Source organism: Panthera onca, chromosome D4 (genome assembly GCF_046562875.1).
Source record: "Panthera onca isolate mPanOnc1 chromosome D4, mPanOnc1 haplotype 2, whole genome shotgun sequence".
NCBI lineage: Eukaryota > Metazoa > Chordata > Mammalia > Carnivora > Felidae > Panthera > Panthera onca.
In genome coordinates, this window is record NC_138351.1 from 66,722,441 (window position 1) to 66,741,189 (window position 18,749).

General features: G+C 39.0%; 1 protein-coding gene and 1 pseudogene across 2 annotated transcripts in view; both read right to left on the reverse strand.

Annotated features, from left to right (window-relative positions):
• Nucleotides 1–18,749, reverse strand: part of LOC132663126 (olfactory receptor 13C9) — a 205,549-nt gene that overhangs the window by 44,537 nt on the left and 142,263 nt on the right. The gene's annotated exons all lie outside the window — the stretch shown is intronic.
• On the reverse strand, nucleotides 6,229–17,671 carry LOC132663351 (olfactory receptor 13C9-like; annotated as a pseudogene).

Here is an 18,749-nt window from a genome sequence, read left to right on the forward strand (position 1 = left end):
TCATTGTTCCATTAGCTATCCCCATGCTACATGATATTCTAACAAACACATTCCATACCACTGTCAAGCACACCGACTTTGGAGGCAAACTTAGGTCAAACACTATCTCTGCCTCTTAACTAGATGGCCTGGGCAGGTTTTTGATCATCACCATCCCTCACTACAGGATGCAGATAAAAACACCTATATCATATTATTTGTTGATATGACTACATGAGCTGGTGCATATAACCAATTAGCACAACAGTGGTTCCCATTGTCAGTGGTTTCCTTCATGCTTCTCCGTTCATTTCTTCCTTCTGTTAGAGTCATCTGCATCTCTTTATCTCTTTATCATTTCTTTATCAAGTACATGTAGCTTAAAAGCTTAATCAGATCACACACAATGTTCTGACAAATGGTATTATTTCATCCTACGTACAGATCCTAATACACTTTATCACAGTCACCCCAATCTTCTGGACACCAGAAAATTAGGTGCCAAAATGGCAAAAATCATCTCAAGTTCTGCCTTATATCAAATTCAATTCCCTCTATAAAAAGATAGGGTTGTAGTAAGGTACCAGTGTGTTCCTTGTCCTAAAACACATGACTAACTTTTTTGACTAAGACTACTTTAACATTTTTAGCAAGCCTCTTGACATAAAAAGGAAAAGGAAAAGGAAAAGCTACTCACTTTTACAATTATAACCTAATGATCGAAAAGCAGATATTCAAAATAGTCCCCAATACTGCATGCAAACATACTAGAATAATGCCCAAGCAGGTGTCTTTCTGGCTATGCATTGCTTTGGTAAATTTTCTTTTTCAGTTCACAAAATGATAATGTTCAGTTTCTTTAAAAAAATCCAAATTGGTCATAGGATCCTCTTCGTATGTTATCTCTGTATAAAGAGGCCCTGGAACACAGTTCACCTGGTTCTTAAGTGACTGAACCAAATGGAACTGAGCTGTTGCTAGAGGACCAGCGATGACTTGTTTCCCAAAGAACACATAGTCTACTGTACACCCTATAGTAAGCCTCAATTCGCTCAAGTAAATAACAGTGTCCAAATACTATGTAACACACTAAAAAGCTGAACATTAATAAAAAGTAACTCATCCTGCTGGGCAAATTCCTTCCAGTTGGTTGTGCAGTGGTCTTTGCATACAGAACTGCTCTTTTGGTCTCATAGCTCTTTTCTCCCCACCACATCGCAGTCACTAGACCCTTAAATTCCCTTTCTAACACTCAATCTCTCAATGAGAAAAACATCTCATGTTCAAAACTGACACTTTTAAACCATCAGTCCAACTCCTACTTATCGATGATAAGTTTGTTTCCTGTCTTTGCAGTAACTTACCTTCAAACCAGAGACTGCCTGTCTCTCTAGGTTGCAGCAACAGATGATTTTGTCCTGCTTTTCTACTTGCAGCCAATCTTCATGACTCCACATTAGTAGCTGAGCCTCCAAAGAGGCAGCTACTAGTGAGTAATCATTTGGCCATAGAAACTCACTGAGTGTTTGACATTTATAGACACATGACTGTTACAGGTGTGAATACAAAGATAAATTCTGCTAGTTCAGACAAAGCACCATTAGATTCCTCTAGTTCGAAATAGGAAGGAAATTGATACTTAACCATACATTTTAGGAATGGGGCAATTTCCCCATAAAGCCCAGGCTAAAACACTGCCCCATTGTGGACCCACAAATATCTAAAGAATCTGCTCCATGCTTTAGGACACAATTTAAATGTTCTTAAGGACCTCTCTAAACCTCTATGGACAACTTTAAATTGCTTCATAAATGAAATATGTATAAAACATGAGACTTCAGAAATAAAACCCTGAAGACCTAATTACAAGAGGCCCATTACACTGTTTCACACAAAAATCATAAAGAGGCTCATGTACAGTCATCAAAATTTCCCCAACTGAATTCTCTCTCAATTTTTCAATCTCTTTTTCTCCCTGTCTTACACACATGCAAACACACACAGACACACACACACACACACACACACACACACACACAACCTTTTTGGAAGTATAGATTATTTACTGTACAATTTTATATTCACTTTATAAATTATCTTATAATAAAAGTTGACTTTTTGAATGAACACATTCACATTGTAGACATTCTAAAAGTAATACACAGTCTTTGTACAGGAAAGGAAAATGTTTTTTTAGAAGGAAGAAAGGAGAAGGGAAAAGAAAGGCAAGGAAAGAAAAGATATCCTCAGATAATATATAAAGGTTTAAGAAACAAAGCTGAAAACAACCATAGTTCAGAAAGGAGCCTGATCTTCATTATAAAACAACATAATAAATCAAGCTAAAATCATTTGCCCCTCTAAAGATCCAAAAACGAACGTTAAGGCTGTTTACTTTTGAATGATATTTTTTTCTTTTTCTTTTTAAATCATTTTTAACAAAATTAGTTCAAATCACTTTGTTAAAATCGAATTCAAGAAGTGAAATGATGTGGCCAAAAACAGTGAAGATTTTTATGAATCTAAAAGATAATACTAGTTTATGCTCCCACCAGTATTACAGTACTGCTGATTTTTCTCTTGCTCTTGTCATCAATGATGCTTTCAATAGTTTGGGATTTTTTTTTTTTTTTGGTAATCTAAAGGGCTTAAAATAGTATCTCATCATGCCTTTTAATGGAATTTTTAACTACTATAATATTTAACTTTTGTTGTGTCTTAAATAGTTGTATTGTCTTGTATATGTGTTGTATACTCATGTCTTCTACCCATATTTCTATTAAGTGTTTTATATTTTCTAAAATCATTGTTTATATGATATTTATTATATACATACTCAATTACTCAATGAAGCCGATAGTAAGAATTTCTATGAATATAAAAATGCCCAAGATGCAGTCTCTACCTGTCCTATAGGTAGTAATAAAAATATCCATGTAATCAGATGATTTCAATAAAAGGTCGTAATGCTGCAATTAAAATGATGGTTTATGGGCACCTGAGTGGCTCAGTGGTTAAGTGTCTGACTATTGATTTCAGCTCATGTCCTGAATGATCCTACAGTCCTAAGATCGAGCTGCAGATAGGACTCTGTGTTGGGAGTAGAGCCTGCTTGAGATTCTCTATCTCCCTCTCCCTCTGCTTTTCCTCCACTCTCTTTCTCTCAAAAATAGAAAATAAAGTAAAATGATGGTTTAATGTGCTATGGAAGTATAAGTGACAAGTAACTCAGAATCAAGACACACTTGCCAGGAGAGGTGATACCTGAACTTTTTGAGTGGGATTTTTAGAGGTAAATAATATGAGGAAGGACATCCAGGAAGAAGAAACAATAACACCATGGTATAAGACAAGAAATGGCATGATGAAGGCAGGGAAATAAAAATAACGCAGCATCACAAGAATATAAACAGAGAGGCATATGGGGGTTGGTGGAAGATGAAACTAAACAGACCAAAGCAAAGATGACCTCATATGCCATACGTATCAATCAGGATTAGTTACAAATGATAGAATACACTCTGAATGGGAAAAAAGTATTTCATTTATTATTATTAAATAATAGTATGGAAGTGTTTCTATGCAATAATTCCTTCCCAGAATTGTCAGGAAATTTAAGTTTTCCAAGTCACAAAATCCTAATTAAATGAGAATTGGAAAAACAGAAAAGTCTTTTAAAATAAATTTCCTGAATGGAAAAACCCTGTAGAGGCTGAAGTATTAAATAAAGCATATCGGTATTATAGTGATAACATGTATGCCTAGCAATTTGAACATATGGATACATCAAAACAGATGACTTGTTTTTCTTTTCTTCAGAATTTATTCTGCAACACTGACAGGGAAAAAACTATCTTCATCTTCTCTTCTGAGGAGAAATATGCATATTAAAATTTCTACTTTCAGGGCATCTGGGTGGCTCAGTTTGGTTGAGCATCTGATTTGCTCAGGTCATGATCTCACCGTTTGTGAGTTAAAGCCCCACACCAGGTTGACTGCTGTCAGTGCAGAGCCTGTTTTGGATTTTCTGTCCCTCTCTCTCTCTCTCTGCCCCTCCCCCACTTGTTCATTTTCTCTCTCTCTCTCTCAAAATTAAATAAGACATTAGTAAAGATACAATAAAATTTCTACTTTCTTTAATTAAGTAGATTCAAAAATTTAAAGTCTGATAGAAGACTGGGCCCTAGGTCAGTCATCCCAGAGAGCTTATGGAAGCAGTTTGATTTAAGCTCAAACAAACAAACAAACAAACAAAAACAAAAACAAAAAGTAGAGTCTGAGTATCCAAAATGGCCTGTGGGTCAAACACAATATGCTTGACTCTAGAGGTTTTCTACATACCAGGAATTCTTCAGGAAATAAAAGTCTGTTGAGTGTGTTTATGGAAACTAATAGATTTTTATGTTTGTTTGTTTGTTTGTTTGTTTGTTTGTTTTGAGAGAGAGAGAGAGCACCCAAGCTGGGGAGAGGCAGAGAGAGAGGGAGAGAGAGAATTGCAAGCACACTCTGTGCTGTCAGCACACAGCTCATTGCAGGGCTCCAGCTCAGGAAGTGGGAGAGCAGACCTGAGCTGAAATCAAGAGTCTGATGCTTAACCAAGTGAGCCACCCAAACACCCCACTAATAGGTTTTTACAGCCTATTTCACTAGGGTGTGATTCTAATACATCAATAGTCTCAACCTTTGCCATCAGATTTAATCTGTGCATATCTAGGATGGAAGTTAAAGGGACTTAAATAGAGTTCATGACTGTTTGATATTCCTGCCATTAAAATTAAAAACTGAACTTGGAAAAGTGACATTAATATACCCAAATACCACAAACATTTAACTCTTATTTGCCTATGTAAAATATGTTAATCTCTAACATCTTCTAACTTTACTGTTCCATCAATATAAAATTTATCCAGCATAATGGATTTCCTAGAATGTGGCTTACTCTTGAACACACTTTCTCATTCCTGTTGGCCTGTAAATTAGAAATGTTCTTCAGTGGGGCGCCTGGGTGGCTCAGTCGGTTGAGCGTCCGACTTCAGCTCAGGTCACGATCTCACAGTCCGTGGGTTCGAGCCCCGCGTCGGGCTCTGGGCTGACAGCTCAGAGCCTGGAGCCTGCTTCCAATTCTGTGTCTCCCTCTCTCTCTGCCCCTCCCCCGTTCATGCTCTGTCTCTCTCTGTCTCAAAAATAAATAAATGTTAAAAAAAAAAAAAAAAAGAAAAAAAAAAAGAAATGTTCTTCAGATAGAGTAAAAATTTGAGGAGGAAGCCAAGCAAAATCAAGATAATATCACATCCTGTGTGACATCCCCCCAAATCTACCTTCTCAGATCACTAAGGTGACAAAGCTATTAGTAAGAGAGACAAGACATCAATGCAGGTCCACACTAGAAATCAAGAACTTAGATACTCTTCTAAGTTTTGGAAAAGTATTGGAATGATCTCAGGATATCAAAAAGCCTGGCTTCTCCTAAATGGGCATGGATATGACGCCATCTAACCCAACACTTGTCCACATTACTGTCTAGACCAATAGACTGATTTTTCCAACCCAGTTTTAATTTTGCAAAATTTTCTTTATGCTAGAGCTAACATGTAAGCTGAAACAAAGAAAGAAGATAAAATAAGGACGTTCTGATTGATTGCATAGGCTCCATCCTTAAGGCATTTACCCGTTTCCCTCAATAGTCCCAAATGCTCGCACACGTAGTTCCACAGGAAACATATTCTCCAAGAAAATAGTATCTCCAAATGACTTAGGAGGATTTTGAGATTAATGTGAAACTACAACACAAGGCTCTTCACTGGAGAATGTGGGTGCAGTTTTGAGGATTTTTCTGTTTTGCTTTTCTCACAACAGAGAACTTATTTATTTTGAAGCATTTGATGAAGTGATGCATATGAAATAGGACTATGTATGAAGGTGAACATAAAAAGACATATAATACCCAATTCCAACATTGCAGTATATACAGAACACAAAAGATATTGTTCAAAACGCTTGAAACCCATCTCCTAGTGTTAGAGTAATAGGTGACCTCTTTATTTCCCTCACCCTACGGTCTGTATCTTGCAAATTCTCTATAGTGAGCTTGCCATAATATTGAAATGCTATACGTCATTATGAAAAATTGCTAAATAATATACAAAAGTGCAAAAAAAAAAAGTAAAAGTAACCAAACTTCCAACATAATTCTAAAGTTTCAACAAAGTCCAATGTGTTCACAGTCCAATCACCTTTTGCTTTAACTTGCTAAAGTAGCTGCCTTGAAGCTGCCTCCTTCACATCCTTGTTTCTGAGACTGTAGATTGAAGGATTCATCATTGGAGTCATCGCCCCATAGAACATGGATATCAGTTTGTCAGTAGCACTGAAATCATCTGAATTAAGTGTGTCTTTAGACTTGGGCTTCATGTACATGAAGAGAATGGTTCTGTAGAATATTATTACCATAGTCAGATGGGCTGAGCAGGTGTAGAATACTTTGTTTCTCCCCTTAGAAAAGCAAATATGAGGATGCTGACAATGATTAACGTGTAAAAGATAACGATTATTAACAGTCAATGTACAGTGTTGTGACCATGAGTCTGATGAACTCACTGCCTGAGATGTCAGCACAGGCCAGTTTCATGATAGCAAGAAGTTCACAGGAGAAATGATTGATGACATTATTCCTACAGAAGGTCAATTGTACCACAAATGCAGTTTGTACTGCAGAGTTGATAACCCCAGCAAACCAGGACCCAACTGCCATGGGCACATATGAATCCTTGCTCATAATGAGAGGCTATCTTATAGGGTTGCAGGTAGCCACATACTAGTCTGTGCTGCAGAAAGAGATATGGGGACTCTACCTATAGTTTCCCCAGATTTTCCTCTTCCCAGCCCTACCCTGCTTTGGTAAAACTGTAGATTCAGTCCACATTACTTCACTCAGTCCTCACTGGAACCCTCTTGTCAGTGCCCTGGATAATTAAGAGGTTCTTTATGCAGAACACATAGACACAGATTTCTTATGTTTTCTGTCTGGATTAAGCCTGTCTATGGCCAGCAATGACCTCAGGGCTAGCATCCCACATCTATGACCCTTATGCTTACAAGGCCAGTTACTAGCAATCTGACCTTGGGCAATTAACTTTTATGTCTCAGAATGCTCACCTATAATTAACAGTCTCATTGTGGTGTTCTTGGGAGAATAAATAAAATAGTGCATATAAGGCACCCAGCATATAATAAGCACATTTTGGCTTCCTTCATCTTTCTTGACTTATTTTTTCAAATTCTTTTACATATCCATCCCAAGTTTCATGCTCCTACAAGAGTCACTTTAAATTTTTATCAATCAGGAGAACCTGGGTGGCACAGTCAGTAAAGCGACCACCTCTTGATTTTGGCTCAGGTCATTTCTCATGCTTCAGGAGTTTGAGCCCCACATCAGGCTCTGCATTGACAGTGCAGAGCCTGCTAGAGATTTTTCCTCTCTCTCTGCCTCTCCCCTGCTTGAAGTCTCCCTGTCTCTCTCAAAATAAATAAATGAGTAAACTTTTTTAAAAAATACATTTTGGGGGCGCATGGGTGGCTCAGTCAGTTAAACGTCTGACTTTGGCTCAGGTCATGATCTCGCGGTTTGTGAGTTCAAGCCCTGCGTCAGGCTCTGTGCTGACAGCTCAGAGCCTGGAACCTGCTTCAGATTCTGTGTCTCCCTCTCTCTCTGTCCCTCCCCCACTTGTGCTCTGTCTCTGTCTATCAAAAATATATAAAATGTAAAAACAAAAAATTTTTAAATACATTTTTATCAGAGAGGAGCCAAGATGGCAGAACAGCTTGGAAGTTTTTTGTGTGTCTTGTGTGCATGAATACAGCCAGACCAACACTAAATCATCCTGCACAGCTAGAAAACTAATCTGAGGATTACACAACACTATGAGCAACCTGAACCACACAATTCAGCAGGTACACAACTCAGAGAGGTGAAGTGGGGGAGAGAGAAGCTGCAGAGGGCAGGGAGTCTCTTTTACATGTGGAGAGAGGACAGAGATGGTGGGGGGGAGCATACGGGCAAAGCACTCTCCCCAAAAGCAGCTGGAGAGAAAGTGGAAAAATGGAAACAGTTTTTTTTCCACTAAACTACAAAGGGAGAAAGGAGAAAGGAGAAAGGAGAGGGTTTAAATTCCCTCCTTTAAGACTCTATAAACAGGGGGAGTGCAGAGTCTGAAACTCCACAGCTCCATACCTGGCGGTGCTCTGGTGGGAAGGGCGAATCCGCAGGAGCAGAGTGGAGTCTGGGGTTCTTCAGGCCACACAGGGAGAGGTGGTTCCCCTGCTTGGAGGACACCTGGTAGAGGCTATGTGGGTCCCCAAAGACAAGGCCCCAGTGGACCCAGGAGAACAACCATGTTTTCTGGTGCTGGAACAGTTTTGTTAAGAGTGAAGCCTAGTGCCAGACACGTGTTGTGTTTTTCCATAATCCCTGAAACGCTGCTGCTACACTATCTTGTGAACTTTTTCTGGGGCTCGCTGGCACCCAGCACAGTCTCTGGGCATTGGCAGCAGCACAGTCTCGCAAACGTTCCTGGGTGAGGCCAGCACCTGGCCGTTGCTCAGTGAGACCCTCCTGCAGAGGGGCAGAATGGGTCAAAGCCACAGTCCCTCAGAAGTAAGGAATCAGGAAAAACAGCCGCATCTGAGACAAAACTCAGGACGGCGGTGCTGCTTGGGGCTTGGTCACAGACTGTGTAAAAGTGGGGAGTGGATGGAAGCCAAAGACAAAGGATGGGTGCGCTATTGCTGATGGGGGAGAACAGAGTTCCAATACTAGAGACTGGGTAGCTGGGTGACGCCATTTTCACCGCTCCCACGCATGCACATACACACCTACAAGCACCACAACAATCCACCCTAGTAAGCTAAGCAGCACCATCTAGTGGAGAACGGAGCAGTTACATTAAGCCCCACCTAACTGGGCCAACCTCGCTCGTAAGGAATACAACAAGTCTCTCCGCCTGCTTAGTTTATGGACTATAAAGCACTTCATAGTTTGACTTGCAGGGGAAAATGAAGTATTTTCAGTCACATTTCAGTCTATTCGCCGGTCCATCTATTTAATTTTCTTTTTCTTTGTTGTTTTTTTCTTTCTTTTTTCTCTTTTTCTTGAATACAGAAAGACAAAAAATTCATTTTTATTTTCAATTTTTATTAAAAATATTTTAAATGTTTTTCTACTATATTTTTTACTTTTGTGTAAATTTTTTCAAATTCTATTTTACTTCCATCATTTCATTTAAGTCTACTTCAGTGTATTCATTTTTTTCAAATTTTCAAACGGTTTTCTTTTTTTTCTTTCCCCTTTTTTATCTATCAAGCCCCTTTCAACACCCAGACCAAAACACACCTAGAATCTAACATCACTTATTTGATTTTGTGTGTTTTTTTTTAATTTTTAAAATTATAATTTTTTTTTAATTTTAATTTTAATTTTTTTGCACATTAAGTCCTTTTCTCCTTTCAAAATTACGAAATGAGGTATTCACCCCGAAAGGAAGAGCAGGAAGAAATGACAGCCAGGGACTTACCCAATACAGATACAACCAAGATGTCTGAATCAGAATTTAGATCGTGATAATAAGAATACTAGCTGGAGTTGAAAATAGATTAGAATCCCTTTCTGCAGAGATAAAAGAAGTAAAAGATAGTCTGGATGAAATAAAAAATGCTATAACTGAGCTGCAATCTCGGATGGATGCTGTGGCGGCAAGGATAGATGAGGCAGAACAGAGAATCAGCAACATAGAGAACAAATTTATGGAGAATAATGAAGCAGAAAAGAAAAGAGAGGGAAATTAAGGCAAAAGAGGACGATTTAACAATTAGAGAAATCCATGACTCATTAAAAAGGAACAACGTCAGGGGCCTCTGGGTAGCTCAGTCAGTTAAGCATCTGACTTCAGCTCAGGTCATGATCTCACAGTTCATGGGTTAGAGCCCTTCATCCAGCTCTGTGCTGACAGCTTAGAGACTGGAGCCTGCTTCTGATTCTCTATCTCCCTCTCTCTCTGCCCCTCCCCTGTTCACACTGTCTCTCTCAAATAAATAAATGCAAAAAAAAATTAAAACAACAACAACAAAAAAAAACAGGAACAACGTCAGAATCATAGGGGGTCCCAGAAGAGGAAGAGAGAGAAATAGGAGTAGAAGGGTTATGTGAGCAAATCATAGTGGAAAACTTTCCTAACCTGGGAAAAGATACAGACGTCAAAATCCAGGAAGCACAAAGGACCCCCATTAGATTCAACAAAAACTGACCATCAACAAGGCATATCACAGTCAAATTCACAAAATACTCATGCAAGGAAAGAATCATGAAAGCAGCAAGGGAAAAAAAAATCCTTAACCTACAAGGGAAGACAGATCAGGTTTGCAGCAGACCTATCCACAGAAACTTGGCAGGCCAGAAAGGAGTGACAGGATATATTCAATGTGCTGAATCAGAAAAAAAATGCAGCCACGAATTCTTTATACAGCAAGGCTCTCATTCAAAATAGAAGGAGAGATAAAACGTTTCACAGACAAACAAAAATTAAAGGAGTTTGTGACCACTAAACTGGCCCTGCATGAAATTTTAAGGGGGACTCTCAGAGGGGAGAAAAGATGAAAAGATAGATAGATAGATAGATAGATAGATAGATGATACCCAAAGCAACAAAAACTAGAAAGAACCAGAGAACACCACCAGAAACCCCAACTCTAAAACAACATAATAGCAATAAATTCATCTTTCAGTACTCACTCTAAATGTCAATGGACTCAATGCTCCAATCAAAAGACATAGGGTAGGGGCGTCTGGGTGGCTCAGTGGCTTGGGCGTCCAACTTTGGCTCAGGTCATGATCTCATAGTCTGTGCATTCAAGTCCCGCATCAGGCTCTGTGCTGACAGCTCAGAGCCCAGAGCCTGCTTTGGATTCTGTGTCTCCCCCTCTCCCTGCCCCTCCCCTGCTCACGCTCTATCTCTCAAAAATAAATAAGCCTTGAAAAAAATTTCTTAATAAGTAAATAAAGACATAGGGTAACAGAATGAATAAGAAAACAAGATCCATCTATATGCTGTTTACAACAGACTGACTTTAAACCTAAAGACACCTTCAGATTGAAAGTAAGGGGATGGAGAACCATCTATCACGCTAATGGTCAACAAAAGAAAGCCAGAGTAGCCACACTTATATCAGACAATCTAGACTTTAAAATAAAGACTGTATCAAGAGATGCAGAAGGGCATTATTATATCATAATCAAGGGGTCTATCCACCAAGAAGACCTAACAACTGTAAATATTTATGCACCAAATGTGGCACCCCCAATTATATAAATCAATCACAAACATAAAGAAACTCATTGATAGTAATAATAGTAGGGTATTTCAACACCCCACTCACAGCAATGGACAGATCACCTAATCAAAAAAACTAACAAGGTAACAATGGCTTTGAATAACACACTGGACTTAACAGATGGACTTAATAGATATATTCAGAACATTTCATTCTAAAGCAGCAGAATATACATTCTTCTCCAGTGCACATGGAACATTCTACAGAATAGACCATATCCTGGGACACAAATCAGCCCTAAGTAAGTACAAAAAGATTGAGATTGTACCGTGCATATTTTCAGACCACAACGCTATGAAACTCGAAATCAACCACAAGAAAAAATTTGGAAAGGTAACAAATACTGGAGACTGAAGAACATCCTAGTAAAGAATGAATGGGCAAACCAAGAAGTTAAAGAAGAAATTTAAAAAGTATATGGAAGTCAATGAAAATGATAGCACCACAACCCAAAACCTCTGGGATGCAGCAAAGGCAGTCATAAGAGGAAAGTATATAGCAATCCAGGCCTTCCTAAAGAAGGAAGAAAGATCTCAGATACACAACCTAACCTTATGCCTTAATGAGCTGGAAAAAGAACAGCAAATAAAACCTCAAACCAGCAGAAGACCGGAAATAAAGATTAGAGCAGAAATTGATGCTATCGAAACCAAAAAAACAGTAGAACAGATCAATGAAACCAGAAGCTGGTTCTTTGAAAGAATTAATAAAATTGACAAACCACTAGCCACTTTGATCAAAAAGGAAAAGCAAAGGACCCAAATAAATAAAATCAAGAATGAAAGAAGAGAGATCACAACCAACACAGCAGAAATAAAAACAATAATAAGAGACTATTATGAGCAATTATACTCCAATAAAATGGGCAATCTGGAAGAAATGGACAAATTCCTAGAAACATATACACTATCAAAACAAAAACAGGAAGAAATAGAAAATTTGAGCAGACCCATAACCAGTAAAGAAATCGAATTAGTAATCAAAAAACTCCCAAAAAACAAGAGTCCGGGCCAGATGGCTTTCCAGGGGAATTCTACCAAACATTTAAGGAAGAGTTAACACCTACTTTCTTGAAGGTGTTCCGAAAAATAGAAATGGAAGGAAAACTTCCAAACTCTTTCTATGAAGCCAGCATTACCTTGATTCCAAAACCAGACAGAGACCCCACTAAAAAGGAGAACTATAGACCAATTTCCCTGATGAACATGGATGCAAAAGTCCTAAAGAAGATACTAGCCAACCAGATCCAACAATACATTAAAAAAAATATTCACGGGGCACCTGGGTGGCTCAGTCGGTTAAGCGTCCAACTTCGGCTCAGGTCATGATCTCACAGTCCGTGAGTTTGAGCCCTGCGTCGGGCTCTGTGTTGACAGCTCAGAGCCTGGAGCCTGCTTCGGATTCTGTGTCTCCCTCTCTCTCTGACCCTCCCCCTTCATGCTCTGTCTCTCTCTGTCTCAAAAATAAATAAACATTAAAAAAAATTTAAAAAAATATTCACCACAACGAAGTGGGATTTATACCTGGGATGCAGGGCTGGTTCAATATCCACAAAACAATCAATGTGAATCATCACATCAATAAAAGAAAGGGCAAAAACCATATGATCCTCTCAATTGATGCACAAAAAACATTTGACAAAATAAAGCATTCTTTCTTGATAAAAACCCTCAGAAAAGTAGAGATAGAAAGATCATACCCCAAGATCAAAAAAGCCATATATGAATGACCCAACACTAATGTCATCCTCAGTGGGGAAAAACTGAGAGCCTTCCCCTATTGGCTCTGCAATCAGACAACACATGGAAATCAAAGGATCCAAACAGGCCAGGAGGAGGTCAAACTTTCACTCTTCGCAGATGACATGATACTCTAATGTAAAACCCAAAAGATTACATGCAGATGACATGATACTCTACATGTAAAACCCAAAAGAATTGATCCATGAATTCAGCAAAGTTTCAGGATATAAAATCAATGCACAGAAATCAGTAGCATTCCTATATACCAACAATGAAGCAACAGAAAGAGAAATCAAGGAATCAATCCCATTTAAAATTGTGCCAAAAACCATAAAATACCTAGGAATAAATCTAACCAAAGTGGTGAAAAATCTATACACTGAAAACAATAGAGAGCTTATGAAAGAAATTGAAGAAGACACAAAGAAATGGAAAAAGATTCCATGCTCCTGGATAGGAAGAACAAATATTGTTAAAATGTCGATACTACCCAAAGCAGTCTACATATTCAGTGCAATCCCTATCAAAATAACACCAGCATTCTTCACAGAGCTAGAACAAATAATCCTAAAATTTGTATGGAACCAGAAAAGACCCCAAATAGCCAAAGCAATCTTGAAAAAGAAAACCAAAGCAGGAGGCATCACAATCTCGGACTTCAAGCTATACTACAAAGCTGTAATCATCAAGACAGTATGGTACTGGCACAAGAACAGACACTCAGATCAATGGAACAGAATAGAGAACCCAGAAATGGACCCACAAACGTATGGCCAACTAATCTTTGACAAAGCAGGGAAGAATATCCAATGGAATAAAGACAGTCTCTTCAGCAAGTGGTGCTGGGAAAACGGGACAGCAACATGCAGAAGAATGAACCTGGACCACTTTCTTACACCATACACAAAAATAAACTCAAAGTGGATGAAAGACCTCAATTTAAGACAGGAAGCCATCAAAATCCTCAAGGAGACAGCAGGCAAAAACCTCTTTGATCTTTCCCACAGCAACTTCTTACTCAACACGTCTCTGGAGGCAAAGGGAACAAAAGCAAAAATAAACTATGGGACCTTATCAAAATAAAAATCTTTTGCACAGCAAAGGAAACAATCAGCAAAACTAAAAGGCAACTGACAGAATGCGGGAAGATATTTGCAAATGACATATCAGATAAAGAGTTAGTATCCAAAACCTACAAAGAACTTATCAAACTCAACACCCAAAAAAACAAATAATCCAGTGAAGAAACGGGCAAAAGACATGAATAGATACTTCTCCAAGGAAGACATCCAGATGGCCAACTGACACATGAAAAAAATGCTCAACATCACTCATCATCATGGAAATACAAATCAAAACCACAATGAGATACCACCTCATACCTGTCAGAATGGCTAACATTAACAACTCATGCAACAACAGATGCTGGCAGGGATGCAGAGAAAGAGGATCTCTTTTGCATTGCTGGTGGGAATGCAAGCTGGTGCAGCCACTCTGGAAAACAGTATGGAGGTTCCTCAAAAAACTAAATATAGAATTACCCTAAGACCTAGCAATTGCACTACTAGGCATTTATCCACGGGATACAGGTATGCTGTTTCGAAGAGACACATGCAACCCCATGGTTATAGCAGCACTATCAACAATAGCCAAAGTATGGAAAGAGCCCATATGTCCATCGATGGATGAATGGATAAAGAAGATTGATATATACATACAATGGAGTATTACTCAGCAATCAAAAAGAATGAAATCTTGCCGTGTGCAACTACGTGGATGGACCTGGAGGGTATTTTGCTAAGTGAAATTAGTCAGTCAGAGAAAGACAAAAATCATATGACATCACTCATATGAGGACTTTAAGAAACAAAACAGATGAACATAAGGGAAGGGAACCAAAAATAATATAAAAACAGGGAGGGGGACAAAACAGAAGAGACTCATAAATATGGAGAACAAACTGAGGGTTGCTGGAGGGATTGCGGGAGGGGGGATGGGCTAAATGGGTAAGGGGCATTAAGGAATCTATTCCTGAAATCATTGTTTCACTATATGCTAAATAATTTGGATGTAAATTTTAAAAACTAAAAAATAAAATTAAAAAAAAAAGAAAAAAATTAATAAACTTAAAATACCTGCCTGTGACAACTGGACTTGTCACTTTCTTTTTTTTTTTTAAGTTTATTTATTTATTTTGAGAGAGAGAGAGAGAGCAGAGGAGGGCCAGAGAGAGAAGGAGAAAGAGAGAGAGGGAGAGAGAGACAGAGAGAGAAGAAGCCCAAGTGTGGGTCTCGAATCCATGAACCATGAGAACATGACCTGAGCTGAAATCAGGAGTCAGACATTCAAGCAGACACTCTGGAGGAGTTGTGGGAGGGGGGATTGGCTAAATAGGTAAGGGGCATTAAAGAATCTACTCCTGAAATCATTGTTTCACTATATGCTAACTAATTTGGATGTAAATTTTTAAAAATAAAAAATTAAATAAAAAAATAGTATTAATATTAATAGTACTACTAAGGATAATACCATCCTAACAAACATCATTGATGGTATTTTACTTTGGGAATCTACTATAATTAAAATTTTAAATAAATTAATTTCTTTTAGGCTAACATTTCTTAAAATAAAATGTTCTTATGCTTGAAAAAAAAAAGAAAAAGAATGTTCTCCAAGCTCAGGAAGGCAATTTAAATATTTCTTTCTCTTATGGATTTATGCACTTTTATAAGCCATAGCTTTAAATTGATTCAGGAGAACGACTTTCAAAACTTTTGAAAAGTTCAAGAATAATCCCTTAACGACTTAATTATATTACATCCATACTGTATTACAAATAGCCAGTCAGGAATCTTGAGGATGTGTCTTATACCATTCTCTATAATCATATACTGTTGAAATCCTTAATCCAAATATATTCCAGTTGCTGGTCCATACCTTTGTTCATCCTACCATGTCTTATTGATAATATAGTAGAAAGACCTCACTTAGCTACGTTAGCTCTTAGTTATTAATAGCAAGAGTAAAAACTTACAAATTCCTAGGCACTGTTATAAGAATTTATATATATTAAGTTAATTTGTTAAATTAATGAGTGAAGAGAAAACGTGTTTCATTGTACAAAATAATCTAAAAATTATTAAGTTGAAGATCGGAATTTACTGGTGCTTATGCATGGCATTTTGAAATTCACAAGAAATTCAGAAAATTTGCAACCATACAGTGAAAACCTAGAAGCCATCAAGCTATTCAGTTTTCTTATTGTAAGTCTACCAACTAATTTGTAACTGAATCCCACTCCATACTGTAAGCATCTCCAAAGAATTTGCCTAAATAGATATATACCTATCCCCCACACTAATTGGCATAAAATCACCACCTATCTAATTTTTTTTAATGTTTATTTATTTTTGAGAGAGATAGAGACAGAATGCAAGTAGGTTAGGGGCAGAGAGAGAGAGGGAGACACAGAATCTGAAGCAGGCTCCAGGCTCTGAGCTGTCAGCACAGAGCCCGACGTGGGGCTTGAACTCACGAACCGTGAGACCATGACCTGAGCCAAAGTCGGACACCAACCGACTGAGCCACCCAGGTGCCCCACCACCTATCTAATTTAAACAATTAGGAGGTAATGGTGAAAATATGTATAAAATCCCAGGTACTCTCAGCCATCTTCTACTTTTGAAGGGGGTGCTCTCCTTTCCTTGAAATGCTTCACCCAAATGATGAATACAATTTGTTCACCACAAAACCACTATCCCAGGTAAAAAAGACTTTGACTACAAGTATAATGACAGAGGGGAAAAATAACAGAAATGAACAGTAAACAAGTTAAAACTGAGTACCCAACATCAATGTTTCTGAAGTTCATTGGGCTGACCACAAGGAATTGCTTCCTGGACATACCTTCTTAGGTACTGGTCTGCCACCACGTGACTAAGCTTCCTTCCCAAGAGCAGAGCTCTTTACCCAATCTTTCCTTTCTTACACTGAAATTGTGGCAGAGGTAGCGTCCCTCCCTAAGGAATGTGGTGGAGGCATCCTCAGAACAAGGGAAAGTAGCATGATGCAATCAACTCCTGTACTGTGTATGCACAGGTCTGTCACGAGTTTGTAACTTGGACTGTGTCTGATCAGACTCTATGTGTCACCATATATGGGAGACAAAGAAGTATGAATTGCATAAAAAGCTATACTCCACTGCACTTGGGGCTCAGTTTTTCATTTCGAACCCACTGAGCCCAAGCTGGCACAATGAATAAAGTTGCTTCCTGGACAAAGGAACCCTCGGTGTCCCGTCTCTCTATGCGAGAATCCTGCTGTATCTCTTGGGGGCTCCCGTCTGGGATTTGGAGATGGTGCGTTCCCACCTCCTTTGTCACCGGGGTGCGAACCTCCGAGCACGGGGAGAAGCAACCTCGCCTGGCACCAGTGCACTGCTTGATCCATAGGAGACTAGCCCCTCCCAGTGCGATGGGGCAAGGGTCTGGAAGCACACTGGAACTTAGTAAGGCCCAGGAACAGCTCAGGGAGCACCGCCCCAAAAACTGGTAAGAACCCAGGTTCATTTTGGTAGACCTGCCCCTAAGAGGCAGAAGAGGAACCTGATCACTTCCCAGAGTTGCCCTGAGTATTTCTATAAGAAGTAAGGAACGAAAGGGGCACCTGGGTGGCTCAGTCGGTTAAGCGGCCGACTTTGGCTCAGGTCATGATCTCCCAGTCCGTGAGTTCGAGCCCCACGTCGGGCTCTGTGCTGACAGCTCAGAGCCTGGAGCCTGTTTCAGATTCTGTGTCTCCCTCTCTCTGACCCTCCCCCATTTATGCTCTGTCTCTCTCTGTCTCAAAAATAAATAAACGTTAAAAAAAAATTAAAAAAAAAAAAAAGAAGAAGTACGGAATGAAACCTTAAGGAGCTGGGCATTGGGTGGCAGGTTGGAGTCACTATGTGACCATGTGTGAATGAAATGGACAGCAGAAAGGCTCCGACCTGACCAAGGGGTCAAAGCCAGTGCTGAGTCCCGATCAGTGGTTCCATGGCGACCTCATATGGCTTAAGGTGGCATCAGACTTCCTTGGGAGTCTGATTTGGGTCAGGGCTTAATACTGAACCTACCAATGCTAAGAGGTGCCTGAAGTATCTCCTGGAAGATGGAGAGTCTTGGCTTCCTGAAGGAGGTGTTCAGTACAGTACTGTCTTCAAGTTAGATCTATATTATAAAAGAAAAGCTCCTTATGTAAGAGTTGTAAGGTGTCAACCTCCTGGCCCCTTTAAGGGACCGAGAAAGTCAAGAACTTGCAGACTTGCCCCCCGATGCCTCTTCTCAAGAAAAGCCACCTGTTAGACCCTCAAGCCCTCCTTATCCAGGACTGTGAGGGATGAAAAATCTTCCCCCTAAAAGGAAGGCACATTCAATGTATCTATTGACTAAAATGCCTCATGGTGAGTTTGGCCCCAAGAAGGTTCCATCTTCCTTGCAAGATTCTAAGCAAATAAAAAGGACCTGGCAAATTTTCAGAAAACCCTGATCAATATGTAGAAGTATTCCAAAACCTAACCCAGGTTGCTGGAAAAAAAAAAAAGGATATTTAAATCTGTTTTAAAAAACATGATTTATTCATAATAGATTCATAAGTTTGCCATCTAAA